Raw genomic sequence first — 17,403 nt, 5'->3', positions numbered from 1 at the left:
TCTTAAGTGATAGAACTTGGGGCAGAGAAGAGCATGTCAAGCTCAGAGATGGTTTCATTTTGTTGTTACTTAGTTGATGGTCCCAATGCTCTCTAGGATGAGATCTGGTCCTTTTGATCCAGAAATTCCTCCTACTCCAAGGACAGCACTAGAAACCAAGCACTGTGATAGATGCTCTGCAGTTTTCAGGATCTTACGTAGAGTCTAACTGGTTGCAATTATATGGGGCAAAGATCCATACATGAATGTTAACCATATGAAATATTTTGCATTTTTTTCTTTTACCATAGATTTTTGAGGGTTAATAGTAAGATGTGAAGTTGAAGAAAATGCAGCATGAGGGACTGAAAATGCAAATTGGGATAACGTTGTGATTGGTAGGGAGACCCAACTCCAAGAGGACTGTGCAGATTTCTGAGGTAGATTCTAAAGGCTTTAGAGGAACACTTGCAGACACAGGTTTGCTTCTGAGTGGATCTGGCTCTCCTGTGCTGCACTTTGAATTACATGATTGAGAACAAGCATCTGAGTAAAATCTGGTTATTTATCTACCCCAGGATTTCTGAACACAAAATATATTAAAAACGGCAAAAAAAAAAAAATTGTATAAATTAGGGCCCTGAGAGACATTCTAAACAGATATACAAAGAGACTTTTGAAGACACTGAAATTCCTGGCAGGGGTCTGATAAGAAGCAAACCATTAGGGACCAAAATTGCAATTGAATGAGTTTTTGTAGCATGGCTAAGGAAAACACTACATAGCCACAATTACAGATTCTTAAACAAAGCCCAGTATAATAATATTTTTTAAAAAGTAAAGTAATGGATGTATTTTGTCTATCTTTTACAGACAGACACATAGCAGCTGTGTAGTTATATTAACTCAGTCCAAAGATGATAGGTTTTGTTAAGAGTTCTTGGTATGGGCTGACCAGACTGACCACTGGAAGAAGCACTGAATCAGTAAACTAAGGCTCACATGAGAAAGAAATAAAGTAGTATTTATATTATCAGGACATTTTTCAGCTGATAAATAAAGTTTATTTGGTGTTGAAAAAATTAAGATTGTGGGAGAACTTACACCAGTGTGGCATTCATATAACTTGTAATTGTCATATACCGAAGGTCCTGGCATAGTATCAAAATTTTCCATACCACAGGGGATTAAAATAGAGCTGCCATCTTAAAAACTTGCTAAGATTTTTCACTCTCTCAGAATCACCTTTATTCTGTTGCTCTGTGCCATGGCAATAAATGTATCCCTCTGCAGACAGCAGCTGGTCTTGGTTTATTGGTAGGTTTGGGGTTATTTTGGTGATTGCTGTTTTGGGTTTTGTTTTTGTTTGTTTTGTGTGTGGTTTTGTGTGGTTTTTAGTGGTGGTGGTTGGTTTGTTTTGTTGTGTTTGGGTTTTTTTGTTTGTTTTTTTTTCCTTTGGCGTGAGTTAGTTTGAGCTTTTTTTAGAAGCACAATGACTTAGAGTATGAAAACAAGGATATGTGCATTCTGTGAGAGGAAGAGGAATTTAGTTTGTCTGTTCTTAGGTGATTGGAAAGTGTAGGTCTTATGCAAGTGTTTCAAGTACGATCTGGAGAGTTTTCAGGATACTGGCATGGGAAGCTGACAGATCTGTTTCTGTGCTTGGTTGAGATACAAAGCTGTCTCTTCTACTTGCAAAAATGCTTGTTCTGCACAGATGAGTAGAAGTAGGAAGACTAGAGAAGCAAATTTGGGGTTTTTTTTTAATCATTATGTGGAAAAAACCTACCAACTGGATTGAATTACTGTATGTATTAGAGAGGATTTTAACCCATCGATGACTCAAAACGTTGCTAGAACAGGTCTACATATTGTATTAGATGTAAAATATTAGCTAGCAAGTTTATTTCTGATTTTCAGTTATTATGGAGAAACTGTTGATTGTTGGATGGGATGAGCTGCATGGGATGGGATGTGCTGTCACTGTTCCAACCAGCATACTCCAGGAGTTACACGCTGCTCTGGGCCACCCCAGTCTGGAACACGGATGTGTGTCCATCTGTCTGAGTACGTAGCTTGCGAATCACAAGGAGACAGCGCTCACGATTGTGGTGTGGTGCCAGGGGGTGACAAAGCCAACACCAGTTGTAACCAGCAAACAGCTTCCTTGGTACAACTGGGAATGATAAGAAGGTAGAAGGAGTTTAGCAGGTCATGCAGCTATCCCTGCTGCAGAGTAAATTATATGTAGAGGGTTTGGGCTTTTTCAGTGGGAGCTTCCGTAGCTTTAGAAGTTCAGCTTATTTAAACTTTCATATTTTTTCCATAAAGTAGCCTTTTTGTAGTCTTCTCTTCTTTTGGAGTACTGTCTAATAAATGGGAAAAGGAATTGGAATTTGACATGCAGTTCTTATTAGAGGCTTTGCTAGAGAAAACACTTGTCTGACAGGTAAGGATAGAAGCGCAGTACTTAATTTTGCTATTTTGTAGCAAATATTTTTGAAAGCAAACAGGAGGCAGAACTGTCTACGTCAGTAGAAGCAGAAGAAAACATACAGTCAGAGCATCCTAGAACCTGAATCCTTGGCTCCTTGCTTAGCTGTAGAGCATTCACCTCCCACTGCTGCGGAGACCAAATTCAGTGGTAGCTGTTATAGCTGATGAATACTTAACTTACTTTAACTTTCGTGTTGTTTTCCTGACCCATGTCCCCAAAAGAGCTATATCTCCTGCCTGGTCTGACCCCAAAGTTAGTGTTCTTAAATTAGACAAACTTCAGGTGACTCTATAAAACTAAAGGTATCAAATAAATGAGAAAGGAACTAAAACCTCATTTCTTCTACTGATGGAAAAGCAATGATTTTTTTGTTGTTGGTTTCTTCATTGTTATCACTGTTGCATAGACTCATGATTCATCAAGTTTCAGGGTTGCTTCATTTTTTTTATTTGTGTTAGAAAATGGAAGTTTTATAATATTGTTGTCTGCAAAACTGTTATAGGGGTTTGGTTGGGAGAAGTGGGATGGACGAGAGAAGTACATCCCAGTGGCATGCACAGGAAGGAAACACTGACCACCAAAGCTGATATTTGGCTAATAGTCCAGTAGCAACACACACATCCCAAAACAAAAAACACACAAAACCAACCAAACAAACAAAACCCCCACACTTCTATGACAACGGTAACTTTCCAATGAACTGCAAAACCTTTAATATTAATGAACGGCATTATGCAAATCAGGTTGCTCTTCTTTCTTCTTTGAGCAATGAGTGTAGTCTGCTCTGCTGGGAAAGACAGAAAAGACTCCCAAGGCAATGGTAAACATTGCTGGAATTATATTACAAATGATCTAGGACTTCAAATTGTCTCTTCTGTGCTCCTGTGAAATGTTATCTCTGACTATGCTTCAAGATATAGAGCTGCATTAAAGATGCGACAGGGAGATGCAGCAAACTTCAATTAATTCTGTAGGGAAAGGGAATAGGGAACACAGTTGTCACTTACAGTAATTTAATTAGACGCCTCCAAAATTATCAGACAGGAGACACTTCTTCACATAACACTTAACTTGCACATGGAAAGCATTGCTGTGGGAAGTCTTAGAAGCCAAAATTATAAAGAAGTTCAAAGCAAGAGATTAGACAGATTAGTGGAGGATAGATCATTCAGAAACTATAAAATAAGATAGTCTAGGTACAATCTCCAGTTGCAGATGTCCCCAAAGTTAAAGTTTGTCAGCTGAGACATCATCTGAAATGATGGACCACTTTGCACATGCATCTTTTAATTCCCCCTAACATTGTGTTAGAGACAAAACCAAACTAAAACTTTTATAACACAATTCTTGTGAATATATTTCCATGCTGTTCCTATACTATTTGTGTTTGCAACACTGAGAAAGCAAAATCATATTATGATGCTATTATAAAATGCATTCCAAAAATATAGTTAGTCTAAGGCAAGTAATTGAATATTTATTTTTGAAATCAATCTGAAGCAGTAATTTAGAAATTTAATTACACCAGAAATCAAAAATAATATGTTGACATACATATTTAAGATGTATGGGAGACCGACATGACCAAAAAAGGTGATTAAATTCTTAGTAGCAACTATAGCAAATACAGGATTACTTAGCTTTGGAATACAGCAAATTGAATGTCATTACATAGCTAATGTACATAACAGGTCATCTCACTGCTTTAACTCAGATCCTCAGAGACAGTGTTTTCCTGTGTCCCCAGCAGTTTTGGAGAATAGTTAATGTTTGCAAAGCTGTTTAAAGGCAAGAAGTGATGTTTCCATGGTAGTTAACATGGTCAATTAATGCTTGCATGCATGTATTTTGCTACATGGTAATATATTTCAATTAGAAATAAGTGATCAAGACATGTTCTTGATCTGTAATCTAATGAGCTGTGCCTTTCAGTTTTGAAAACCTGACCTGACTTTTGCATTTTACTATTTCAGCATAAAAGCTTCTTAATTTCGTCATAATTTAAATGTGTAATAGTTTTATATGAAGTTTGACCAACAAGAGAATTGCAATTAACTTGGAGAGGAAGCATTAACTGAGGCAAAGCTGAGGTCAGTATTTTTTTTTAGGGTCACTAACCCTCTGAACCCATGTTTAGTGAAACAAGAAGTCCATGAATATACTGGCTGCAATTATACATTTTAATCATCATAGGAGAAGCTAACTGAAATTCTGACAGCTTATGTAAAGGGAGATTGTGATTTTATTTTATTAAGTGCAGATCTCAAGTTTGAAATTGTGGGGTAAAAAGGGGCAGGAGGACAAGGAGGAAGAGGAGAAGCAAGATTTGTCCTGATTCTACACATGTCCAAACATTGAAAGCATGGTGTGGTTACAATAAAGAGAAACAGGCATGTTTAGCACTTAGCTACAATACTGCAACTGTAAGAACATCACTAACACGAAAAGAACATAAATTGGCATGAATTTTTGCAAAATAATTTAAACTACAAAGAAACTGGTCGGTCACCTGCCAGCCATGGTGTGAATCTACTTTATAATGATAGAACATATTCATCCCCACTCACTGTCATTTTTTCAAACTGCCGTCTTTGTTCTGTCTCAGCATTTGGCTGCCGTATCTTTAAGAAAAATGGTCCAACTGTTTTGCCACTTGCTCTAAGAAATAAGTTGCTCTCAGCATATGAAGGTTTTCACAAACAATATGCTTTCAGTTTTCTGTGCTTTGGATTTCTCCATAGAAGATTGGTAAGGCTAGTGTGAGTTTAACTGAAAATGCTGCTGTCCATATAAACAGAGCCTGCAAAGACTCCTGCTGTACAGGAGCTTGTTAGGGAGATGGATTTGTTGCACATCCTCCTTTAACTGAGCTTTCTATAGTTAGCAGCAAAGAAATACAACCAACTGTACTGAAACACTTGATAACGAAGAGATGCCATTAGCAAAGCTGGATTTCATATTTGTGCCATATAACACACTGTTTAATTATCTGTTCATAATTTCTTGACCAGTCTACAGACTAACCACTAAATGAGGAGAATATCCATGAATTGCTGAAGGATTTCCAATACTAAAGGCTGCTGAAGCTTGGGCCCTGGTCGAAATATTTCTTTGTTATCCTGGTAATCTTGAGCATGACTTTACTGGCATTTCCTTTGCTTTCTCTTATTTTTCCTACCCATAGATAATCAAGGCAATGTCTTTCTATTTCTGGAAATGCAACATGGTAGAGTCTCCATGTTCCTGTGTTTGCTGGCTGGAGGCTGTCTGGTGTGTAAGGTGGAAAGCAGAGGGAATTCTGATTGCCTGCCAGTGCCCTGTGGCAGAGCATAGCCATGAGTTGGCATTGGTGGGAGGCATTGCCTCTAGAAGTCCAGGAACATTGTATTTTCTTTCTCATAAAAACATAACACCAACAGCTACCAAAGGTGTGGCTATCCCAGCATCTTATCTCCAATAGTTACCAAATGCAAATGCCAAGGAAAGAGTGTAAGCATAGAACAAGCACCTAGTTCTACTCTTCCAGCCTACTCTACAGAGCATTTCCAGTGATTTGTTGTCTAAGCGCTTCTGAAGTCAAAGATAATGGTTCTGTACTAATAACTCTGGAAGGATATTTCTATAAATGGGTTCAACTGCTTCTTGAACCCACAGAACTATTTTGCATCCAAAATATCCTGAAGTTTCATAGTCTAACATTCTGTAAAGAAATACATTCCTCTTATTGAGACCCTTTCACACACTGACTACATCTAATATACTTTAATGCTTGTATTAGAAGTGACAGTAAATTTTTGCTTTCTGTTACTCTGAAGGTGTAATGTACTTGAACATTTTTCATTTCTGTTCCTGCTTATGTGAAAAAAGATTTAACACGGGAAAACAGGAATAGTTCCTGTTTTAAGCTGTTTCCCTGTTTAGGCTCACTTTGCAGTCTAATCACTAATCTATTTCCATCAAAGTAATTTAAAATATTATTTAGTATGAATTGCTTTGTTTTTTAACTGCTTCTGACATTTCTTGACAGTGTGACATGCTGCTTTGCTCAAAAAGCATCAGTTACACTACTGATTCTCATTCTCCAAACTGATAGATTTCCTTCATAAATGTTTTCAATTATTTAATATATTGGCTCTCAATTTGTTTTGGTTTGGTAGAAAAAAAAATAGCATTATTTTGTTGTATGTTTATTGCAGGTTTTAGATATTTGTTTTAAGTAGTCACATGAAATTTCATCTTCATTTTTAACAACCCAGAAAAAGAATAGCCTGGAAAACTGATGTAGTTCTTAAAAGTCTCTGCAGGAGAAATGTTCTATCTCGAACAACAAGTCTGACATTTCAAGGTACAGTGTGACATTTTTCATACAAGTATATGAGTAAAGGACCGTGATTTGCTACCTTTCTGTTGCTTTTCTGTTCAACCTTATTAATTTCAAAGGGGGCATTTCTTGACTAACTTCAAACCAAAAATGGCTAATGGGAAAGGCTCCAAATGATGAAAACATGGAGATACAAGCAGATATTATTTCAAGAAAGCACATTTCTTGTAAACTCAGTGTTCAGTGAATATCTTCACCTTCCTCTGGAAATTCCCAGACAGAAGCCTGACGTGGGCTCAGCCTGGGTTACTGAATCAGAGACAAACTGGATTTCCCTGGGTCTCATCTGAAAGGAATTCCCCAGTGCTTAAATGGATAAAAATAATAACGAGGGTTCACATTGAAAAGTTATACTTCTGTGTTTAAAACAGTCCATATGAGGCAGAACAAGAAGCTTTTTGAGAATGGACTGATTTGCCATGTTTTCCTCTGCTGTGGTTCTGATACCTTTTTTAGACATATTTGGTTGCAATCCATATAAAAGTTAATATCTGATTATTGATATTATGTGAAGGTGGAAATACGAAAGAGTCAGTTCTTTGATTAAAGAGAGATTACACATTAAATTCTTCAGTTGTGGAACTGAATTTAAAAAGAATGGCTTGAGGAATACTCATTGTGGCATGAAGTGAAGTGGAAACCAATTGTGGCAGAAGTGAAAGAAGGTTTTCTAATAGCAGAGTGTGACAGGATGACTGACGGTGTTATGAAGTGCCTTGCAACCTTCAGGGTATCACTGGGTGGACAGTCTTTTCCATCAACAGCTGTAAAGAACATAATCAATCGGGAAGAGGGGAAGTATTTTTGTGTTGGAACTGAAGCACTATATAAAATGGCTGTAGGGAACAAAGAGTGTAATGGCATGTCTGTGTTATAGAAGAGCATCTAGTAAAGCATGAGTACAACCACCCTCACCCAAAAGCTTTCAGAGCAGAAAACCAATCAAGTTAAAAGAATAATATTTCAGCCTTAGTAGCCTGGGTCTGCTCTCATTCTTGTTCCAGACAAGATTTACAATTGATTTCAGCCTCCTCGCTTAGTCATTCTCATGAAATATATTGTAAGCTTCATCTCCCCAGTGTAAGTCAGTAGAAACTCTTTTAGTCAGCAGGGCTGCTCAGATAGCAAGCTTAGGGGAGAGAGAAGTTGACTCTCACTGAATTTCCTAATTGAAACTTGATGTTGCTCTTCTTCCTCCATCTTTGAACAATACTATTTGCTCACTGGCTCTGAAGTAGATTTAAAGGAGGGCACTGATAGCACTGGGCTCGCTCTAGCTTCAGGTTGTGACACGGAGAGCAAAAGTGGGAAGGCATCAACCAAGTCTAGGGAGGAAGAGTTCTGCAAAGTCACATGCAGTGCTAAGTAGACAGAGAGAATGCATGGGGAGGATGTGTGGGGTGTTTTGGGGGAGTTTTATTTATGGAACAAATTCTTGGAAGCCAGAGAAGAGTTGTACAATGGAGAAGACCTATTTTTCAGCGTTAAGTTCTGTTTTGGCCATGCCAGTTCCGATATGCACATTATTTGAGTTTGTATTGCCACATGCATATTTTTACATAGCAAACGGCTTACTCTGAAGACCTATTTCAGTTCTTGCCGGGAACTCAAGATGGTCTGACTGGACTTAACTTCACAGGCAGTTTGATCTAAATTTACCTGAATCCAACTTGATCTCATGCCCCTTTTCTTTACCTTTGCTGATCAAAGCAGTACATTTGGTCTGTGAGTTTGATGTTGCTGATTGCTGTGTTGTAAAGTGGTTTTACGTTTCTTTATTTTAAGGAGAATGCCTTTGTTATAGAAGCTGTTAGAAAACTATAGGAAAACAACAAGGTATTTTAATATAAATAGGCAGGAAAATATATTTCCTTTTGAAAGAGAACTTTGAAATTATTGACAACACAGAAGCCAGTAAGGTCATTATCTTACCTGTGGTATTTATAGTTAAACAGAAAACATTAATTTATTTGAATCTGGAGACTATTAATGATAACAAATTAAAACTATGCCACCAGAGCTTCTTGTATTTCTGTGACAGGTTAAATTCACAGAATCACAGAATGATTGCGGTTGGAAAGGACCTCGGAGATCATGCAGTCCAACCCACCTGCTAAAGCAGCTTCACCTAGAGCAGAATTTCTAAGTTGCGTGTCATCCTCTGTGAATCTGTCAATGCTAATAGTCATGTGTGTTTATTTTTCCAAATATACACATATGTATCATAACCCACAAAGATACATAATCAAACCGTATAATCTTATACTCATCTGGTCTAAAAAATTTGGCAGTATCTCACTACCCAAATCTGGTACTTCATCTAGCACCAAAGTACCTTTTAAGTGGGAAAACTTTTAAAGAACTTTGACAAATGTTTTAGTTTAGATAGACTGTACTGTAGTAACTCAATATATAATGCTATTATATACCATTTATATGTTTGGTAACACAAGTCACTAGTGTTCCTCCTGGACTCATGAAATTATCTCTGTCTTCTAAATCTGTCAGTAAGAGACCTATGAATGGTAAATCATATTTGGAAATATAATTAGTAATTTTTTAAGGGTTTGACACTTTCCATCTTCTGCTGTTTAAATTGATTTTATATAAAGCAATTAAGGACATCCTTTTTCCACTAAGGAAATGATATTTAACTTCTGTTGTGATAATGTATGTTATATATAGAAGAAAGAAGGTACTTGAGCTTCACATTTTTTCCCTGCAAGGTCATGATCATTGCAGGTAGTGGTGTAATTTTCCAGATTCAATATATTAATAGGTAGTCCTCTTAGAACAAAATAAATCAAGACTTCAGATACAAATATTTCTTTTGACATAACTACTGTAATGAACGAGAAATTCTTTTACTTTATTAAACAACTCCATGCTTTTGACAGGTTAATAAGCAGTATGGAAAATGTCACCTGGAAATCATAACATGAGCACCCTGCTTTCTTGGCTGACATTATTATTTATTGCTGGTGTTTTCCATGACACTTCATTAGGATGGTGGCAGACAAATAACTGTATACAAATATGATGAATTGCTTTTGAAAGTTTGTGTGTTAGCCCTTTCATCAGACGTGCAGTTGCTTGGAACAGAGCAGTGTTACAATAGCGAAGAGAAACTCTGGCCAAAGAGAAGATGAAAATAGGACTGCTCATGATGACTGGGTTTCCTGCAAAAATGTTTGAGGAACTACTTTTTTCCCCCCCCCCTCTTATTTCACCTGCACTTTTATCTGTATCTTTGTAAAAAACAAGGTGTTTACTTTTTGCACATCACTCCAAGGCAAAGCACTAACGTCAATTCCATAATGATTGCAGTTAATTGCAAAAGTTACTGGTAGTATGGCTTCCAACTAGGTTTTGGACAACAGTCCAAGCTGGATATTTTTGTTTTGCAGTTTAGTGAGAAATATAATTGAAAAGATAATTTAAGATTTCTACTCTGTAATTTGCTTCAGAAGAGAAGGAAGCACCAGAAGGCTGTGCTGCCATCCAGTGAGACCTCAACAGGCTGGAGAGTTGGGCGGGGAAAAATACAATTAAATATAACAAGCGCAAGTGTAGTCTTGCATCTGGGCAGGAACAACCCCAGGTTCCAGTATAAGTTGGGGAACGACCTGTTAGAGAGCAGTGTAGGGGGAAAGGGACCTGGGGGACAGCAGGATGACCATGAGCCAGCACTGTGCCCTTGTGGCCAGGAAGGCCAATGGCATCCTGGGGTGTATTAGAAGGGGGGTGGTTAGTAGGTCGAGAGAGGTTCTCCTTCCCCTCTACTCTGCCCTGGTAAGACCGCGTCTGGAATATTGTGTCCAGTTCTGGGCCCCTCAGGTCAAGAAGGACAGGGAACTGCTGGAGAGAGTCCAGCGCAGGGCCATGAATATGATAAAGGGAGTGGAGCATCTCCTGTGTGAGGAAAGGCTGAGGGAGCTGGGGCTCTTTATCCTGGAAAAGAGGAGACTGAGGGGTGACCTCATTAATGTTTATAAATATATAAAGGGTGAGTGTCATGAGGATGGAGCCAGGCTCTTCTCGGTGACAACCAATGATAGGACAAGGGACAATGGGAACAAACTGGAACACAGGAGGTTCCACTTAAATATGAGAAGAAACTTCTTCTCAGTAAGGGTGACAGAACACTGGAAAAGGCTGCCCAGGGGGGTTATGGAATCTCCTTTTCTGGAGACATTGAAAACCCGCCTGGACACCTTCCTGTGTAACCTCATCTGGGTGTTCCTGCTCCAGCGGAGGGATTGGACTGGATGATCTTTCGAGATCCCTTCCAATCCCTTACATTCTGTGATTCTGTGATCTAAATAGGCCATTTGGCTTTTACGCCTTTTCAGGCTGGCAAATAATCAAGTGCTTTGCAGAACTGGTCTGCAAATACCTCAGCAGAAATGCGATTGTCTAACTTAGGACATTAGGTAGATAATGTCTCCTTCTCTGGAGACATTCAAAACCCGTCTGGACACCTTCCTGTGTAGCCTCATCTGGGTGTTCCTGCTCCAGAGGGGAGATTGGACTAGATGATCTTTTGAGGTCGCTTCCAATCCCTGACATTCTGTGATTCTGTGAATGTATGTAGTTTTGTTACTGCTACAGTTATAGCAGAGATATAAGCTGTCTTCCTGCTGTTATACACACTGAAGCGCTAGAGTACATCCTTGTCTTATGCAAAAGTCATTGTGTTTTCAGTGCACATCATTTGATAACTGTGAATTAATGGAAGAACATACTGTAACAGCAAAATGTATTGGTACCAAATTAAAACAACAGCTTACATCTTGAAAAATGCAAAAAACTATTTTGACTTAGTGTCTCATCATTCTTCAGGGAGGTTTTCTCCATTCTGAATTAACAACACTCTTGTTTTGACCAGACAGATGAAGAAGAGAGGTTTATAGATGGGTTTAATTTCATTAAGAGAGAGAGAGGTGCTGACTTTCTGCATTTTATTAGCATATGGAACCCTGAGAAAAACATGTTAATTCATTTCAGCAGGGGGAATCTTGACAAAAGTTCTGTAGTTTGGATTATCCCTGATATTGTTGTCACTTCTGCCAAGAAACTAGTGCAGATTTTTCTACATCTCTTTGTAAAAAAAAAAAAAAAAAAAAAAAAAAAAAAAAAAAAAAAACAAAACAAAACAAAAAAACAGAAAAAAAAGATTTTAACTTAAATTTAATAGAACTTCAAAATACATAAACCAAACACCTTCACAGTTGTGTAATTTGGCCTTCATATTCGCAGTTCTCATTAAATTTTTCCCTATTTTTTCACACTATTCTTGAAAGAAAGATGCTGCTCTTAATTAAAATAAGTTTCTGTATTAGTTTCTAAAATAACCAGATCAAGTCTCATTTCCTTGGATCATTCAGTAGGTGAAGATGAATGTCATTGTTTTTCCACTTGTTTTCCTTTAAAAAGTTTAATAATTCATTGATCTTTTATAAAAGTTTGGTTTCATGCCAAAATCTTCCAATACAATAAGGTTAAATAAACAACATGTGACTATTGGACTATCCAACACTTTAAAAGTCTGTGCAAGATATACAATAAAGATTTTTCACTCTATTGCAAAATTGAAGCAGTGAGTGCCTAACCAGAAGAAGGCTTTTTAGAAGTTTAAAGTTGCACTGTTTTCTACTAATCTAAGTTCAGTTACATGAAAATATGAAATCAATTAACTTGGGATTCTGTTTATAGACCAAGACAAGTGAAGTAATGTATCTACTATATGTCAATCATACTTGTATTTCAATAGGAAGAGAATAGAACAAGACATTTAGTAAAGGAGTAAAATGCTCTCCTGTTTTCCTTATTTGTTAGTTCTCAAAACCCTTTTTTTCAGTGGAACTGGACTTCCACTAAAAACAAAAAACCAAACCCAAACAACAACAACAACAAAACACAAACAAAAACCAAACCAAAACCAAAAAAAACAATAACAAAACCAAAAACCACTCAAATCCCAAGGTCAGATTTAACCTTTAATACCTTTGATATTGGAGATTAGAGATAAGTATAAGCCCTTTGTTTTCTGAGATCTTATTTTAAATATGATATAAATCAACCATTTAGTGACCCATTTGGCCTGCAGCTAATCACCATTGTCATTAGCGCAGATTAGAAAATTACCAGGTTGATTAGTCCTGCTGGTAACAGCTGCTAAAAGGACAGTGTGTTTTGGGTTGGTTTTTTTTTTCTTTTAAATTGGAGGACAAAATTAACTTTTCTGAAGACCTTAAAGTTGTCCTATAACATTTACACACAGTGTCATACCTTACTAAAATAAGCTCAAGGTCTAAATGCTGTTGGGAATTGCACAGCCTGCAGTATCTGTGGGTATGGGAAATCACTGAACTGAAACTGAAGTTTTTGAGAGGTCTGGATTTAACTGTATTGAACTAATTAAACCAACCTTTTTCATCACTTCGACTTCTGACAAACACGTCGAAATGATCCCAGTTAAGACAGGGGAATATTCCTCTTGACAAGAACTAGGCCAAGTATCTACATTTGCAGAACACTTTATCAATTCTTTTACGTTCTCTTCCCTTGCTACTCTCTCAGTTTCAAAAGAAATTATTTAGTTGAGTCTGAGAGAGTAATCTAATATGCCACTGATAAGAGAATAAAGGACATAACAATTTGTAAGATGTATTATCAGAAATTCAGACAGCTATTAAACATATCCAGCAAAAACAAGCAGATAAATAATTTGTGGCAAGTTCACAGACTGATGGAATGAGCTTCAAATATTGATTTTGATGAAAGTTTCATCAATCCCTGCAAAAAACATCTTAAATTGTCTCTTCCCTTAAGTACAAGAAGTAAAATCCAGGCCTTGTTATGATCAATGCAATACCTCCTCTTGACTTCTCTGGACCAGAATATTGTACCAAATTTTCCTGAAATGTACAGTCGGAGTAGTCAAAAAATCCAAAGTTGCAGGAGAGGTTGATAGAAAATCAAGTTTTTGCCACTAGCATCCATGGCTAGTTTATTATGGTAGTCATACTTAAGCTAGGAAGTGTTTTCATAGTATATTAAATAATATAAAAGTTTAAGTAAGAAATGAGAAAATTATTTTAGTTAACCTGCACATATTCTTACATAAGCTTATTAATATATTGCTGGATAATATGTTGGGTGCTATGATTTAATATTTCTCCCGCTACAGGGAAAACACTTCAGTAATTAATACCTTGCGTCATTTGTCAAGATCTAACTCACTTGCATAAGATACCTCTCTTCTGAAATTTAATTTGAGAAATTCAGATGTGCTTCCTCCTTTTAAAAAGATACAGGTGTGGAGCATAAGGAGACAATCTACTAATATTCTGCACATTAAAAATGATTTATTATGTGGGAATGGTTATTGCAGACTTTATTATTAAATAGGGGCTAAAAATGATCTCTCATTTTTCCTTACTGTTAATGAGTCATTTATACACATGTTCCTCTGCATCAACATCTTGCACATGAGCATGCTTGTGGGTTTGATCCTGATGGACAAGGTTTATGAATTTGGAGTTATCAGCATTATTAATTGCCACTGGCAAGATTGATTTGCATGTTTTTTTTTCTAGAGGGATTCATGTTAAAGAAAGGTTACAAGAGTATGAGAAAGAAAACAAATGGACTTTTCAAAGTTATTCTGATCTGTGTCCCTATAACAGACTTAGAAAACCTCCAGTGGCTTCAAACTAAGTCTGGTTGTCAGTGTAATTTGCTATTGAATGTGTGTTTAATTAAGCATTCATTGAACCACAGATGAGAAGAATGAAAAACTGAGTTTATAGACTGGTAGTTATGGCACTCAGCTGGGACATGGGAGAGACAAGGCCAAGAAATTATTTATTTGCAGCGCCATAACAACCATAAGAGAAACCCAGTCCAGACTACTTTATAGCTTCACGGTTAAGTGATAACCATGGTTTGCATGAACTCTAGTTGTAAGTCTCTGCTTCCAGCCAGGAAGGATGGTAATTCAGAACATAACTTCACCTTCGGAGTAAGCACGGAACAGGTGTACAGTACATTTCTTCTTGTCCTGGTTGCCTGGGATGAGGCCCAATCCAATAGATACATACAAGACACAATGATTTAGGAAGGAAATATTGATTTGGGAATAGCCCAATGACTGCAAGTAAGAAATGGGTGTTAAATGGCTCTATGGTGTGAAAATTTAGGTGGGTTTTTGTTGGTGGCTTAGTGAAGACCTAAGCACAGATGAACAGAAGCAGGAGTATGGAAACACTGGATATAAACAACTAAAATTGCATAATGTATTTGTTAGAAACATGTAGCGCTTTTTGAGCTTGGAGCTCACAGGTGGTGGGCTGAAAAAAGGCAGTGAATGGGACTCCTTTAGACAATAGATATTCCATATACTGAGAATACAAGTCAAGAAAACTAGGCTGGGTCAATCTTATAGCAAAAAAAAAAGCAGAGAGGAAGAGCTTTACCTCATCTTTGGAAAGTCATGTTTTAGAAAGCTTTCGGAGCATAATTCTTAAATAAGAGCAACAGTTCTGTTTCTCGTTTAAAATGTATCAGTAATAACATCATGAAGGAAATTAATATTTCAATTCTGTCCCTAATTATACCAAAGTATACCTGATTGTTTTGTGTGTATAGAAGCAGCAGTTATTTAGCAACAGAAGTCCCCAAATGAATTCAAGAATGTTTTTGTGTGTATGTGTCTATACACATACATGCATGAAGCTTTTACTATCTTGCTTAGCCAGGACAATCCAATTTTAATTTCTTTGTGTTTTTGTTTTATTTTTGTGAATAATAAGGTGCAGGTTTTAGATTTTGTTAAATTTTATTATTGAAACTTTGTTTTTTGACTCCCTTACTGGAAGAACAATGACAGAGAGTGGTGTTTTACATTATTCACAGCTGTCTTTTATTTGTTCATAGCTTATCATAATATAGAGAAAACTAGCTGTCAATGAGCTGTAATAGGAAAAGAGTAGTCAAATAAAGCTTTGGAAAGCTTCCTAGTCTCATACTCCATAAGTTTGATGTTAAAGTGAAGTTTGGGGCTAAAATCCTTGTTTTTTTTAAAGGGTTCTTTACAGATGCTGGTATCCAAGGTAGACATGTGTTAGAAAAATCAAAGTTTCCAATCATGAAGCTTTAACTTTTTGACAGTACCTTCAGAGTAAAGCTTTGTTTCCTTACTGAAATACATTTTTTCACAAAATTTAGACATCTTCCATTTGCAAATTACAAAGGTAATATGAATTATTTTGTAATTGATTATTTTTTAGTTATCAAGATGTATAGGTACAAGACAGTTATCTCTTTCCCAAAGAGATTTGCCTATTGAATATTTGAATTCTCCTTTGTTAGGCAGATGGCTAGTCACCTTAATCACATACTGTGTTGGACTAAAAAGTAAGTAACACATTTTATAGGAGTAAGTAAACCCTAATTTTCTAAGCAGTTGTTCAGTATAATAGTCTCAAGTAATTCAGATATGACTGTTTTTGCAAGATTGGAGTCATGGATTGAGAGAGAAGACTTTGTATCAGCAAACTTGTAAGTAGTTAACCTCTGTATTTGAAGGCAGTAAGTTTCTATAAATCTTTATAAAAGGGACTCGAGTGGTGGGACAGACAGTATGTTACATATTTCCAATTTACTAAAGATACAAATTTACAAAGCAGAAGGCTCAACACAGTTCAAATAACAGTAAATGTAAAGTAGTCCTGTAAAGAACTGAAACATGATATGACTTTTTACTGTAGAATTTCTCAAAGTTTTGTGCTAGAAATCTTGCCTCTGGGTTTTCAGGAGTCAAGAGCAGAGTCTGGGGTCGCAGTTTGCAACCTTCTTTGCCTGTGTTTCTAATTGACCTGGGATCTGATCCATAGTGCTGCCACTCACTCAGGGCTGCAGCCTCTTGCAGGGAACAAACCATCTTTGGTTTGATCTAATGGAAAGGAATTTGTGTGTTTCAATCATAATGGAGCAACAGCTTCTTTGAATCATGCATGCACGGGACATGCCGCCCTCACGGAAAGGGTGGGTAGTGCTACTGTGTGAGATAGTCTCATCAGCTTGTATTATAAATCTCCACCAAGTGCACCCAAGGCAAAGCAGGTAATTCCGTTTGAAGGAAACAGTTCAAAAGAAAGTGAGCCTCATAGATCCCTTCTGCTAACCCATAGCTAGTTTCTCTCTCTTCTTCTGACTCTGTGTGCATGTGCAAGCAGGCGCATATTTGGAGAAAGGCTTGGGGTGGGAGCCAATGCTATAATTACCATTTTGTTCAGTGTTGTACTGTTGTTTTCCCCATGTACAACAGCGGATGTGGGCCTGCTGATGTAATAAATGGGTACAAAAGGTTAAATCTTGTTCAGCATATGGGGAGAAATTTTAGACGGGAGGAGGGTGCAACTTCTTTGCCAAAAATCTGATTCATGCAAGAAAAGGGGGGAGGAGGGATAGAGGAGAGAAAGGCTGCCGTTATTCTTTAACAAAAGACACTAGAAGCACAATCAGTAGATTCTGTCTTGAC

The sequence above is a fragment of the Caloenas nicobarica genome, chromosome 12 (assembly GCF_036013445.1).
Source record: "Caloenas nicobarica isolate bCalNic1 chromosome 12, bCalNic1.hap1, whole genome shotgun sequence".
In the NCBI taxonomy this organism is placed as follows: domain Eukaryota; kingdom Metazoa; phylum Chordata; class Aves; order Columbiformes; family Columbidae; genus Caloenas; species Caloenas nicobarica.
Note: the sequence above shows the minus strand (reverse complement) of the source record.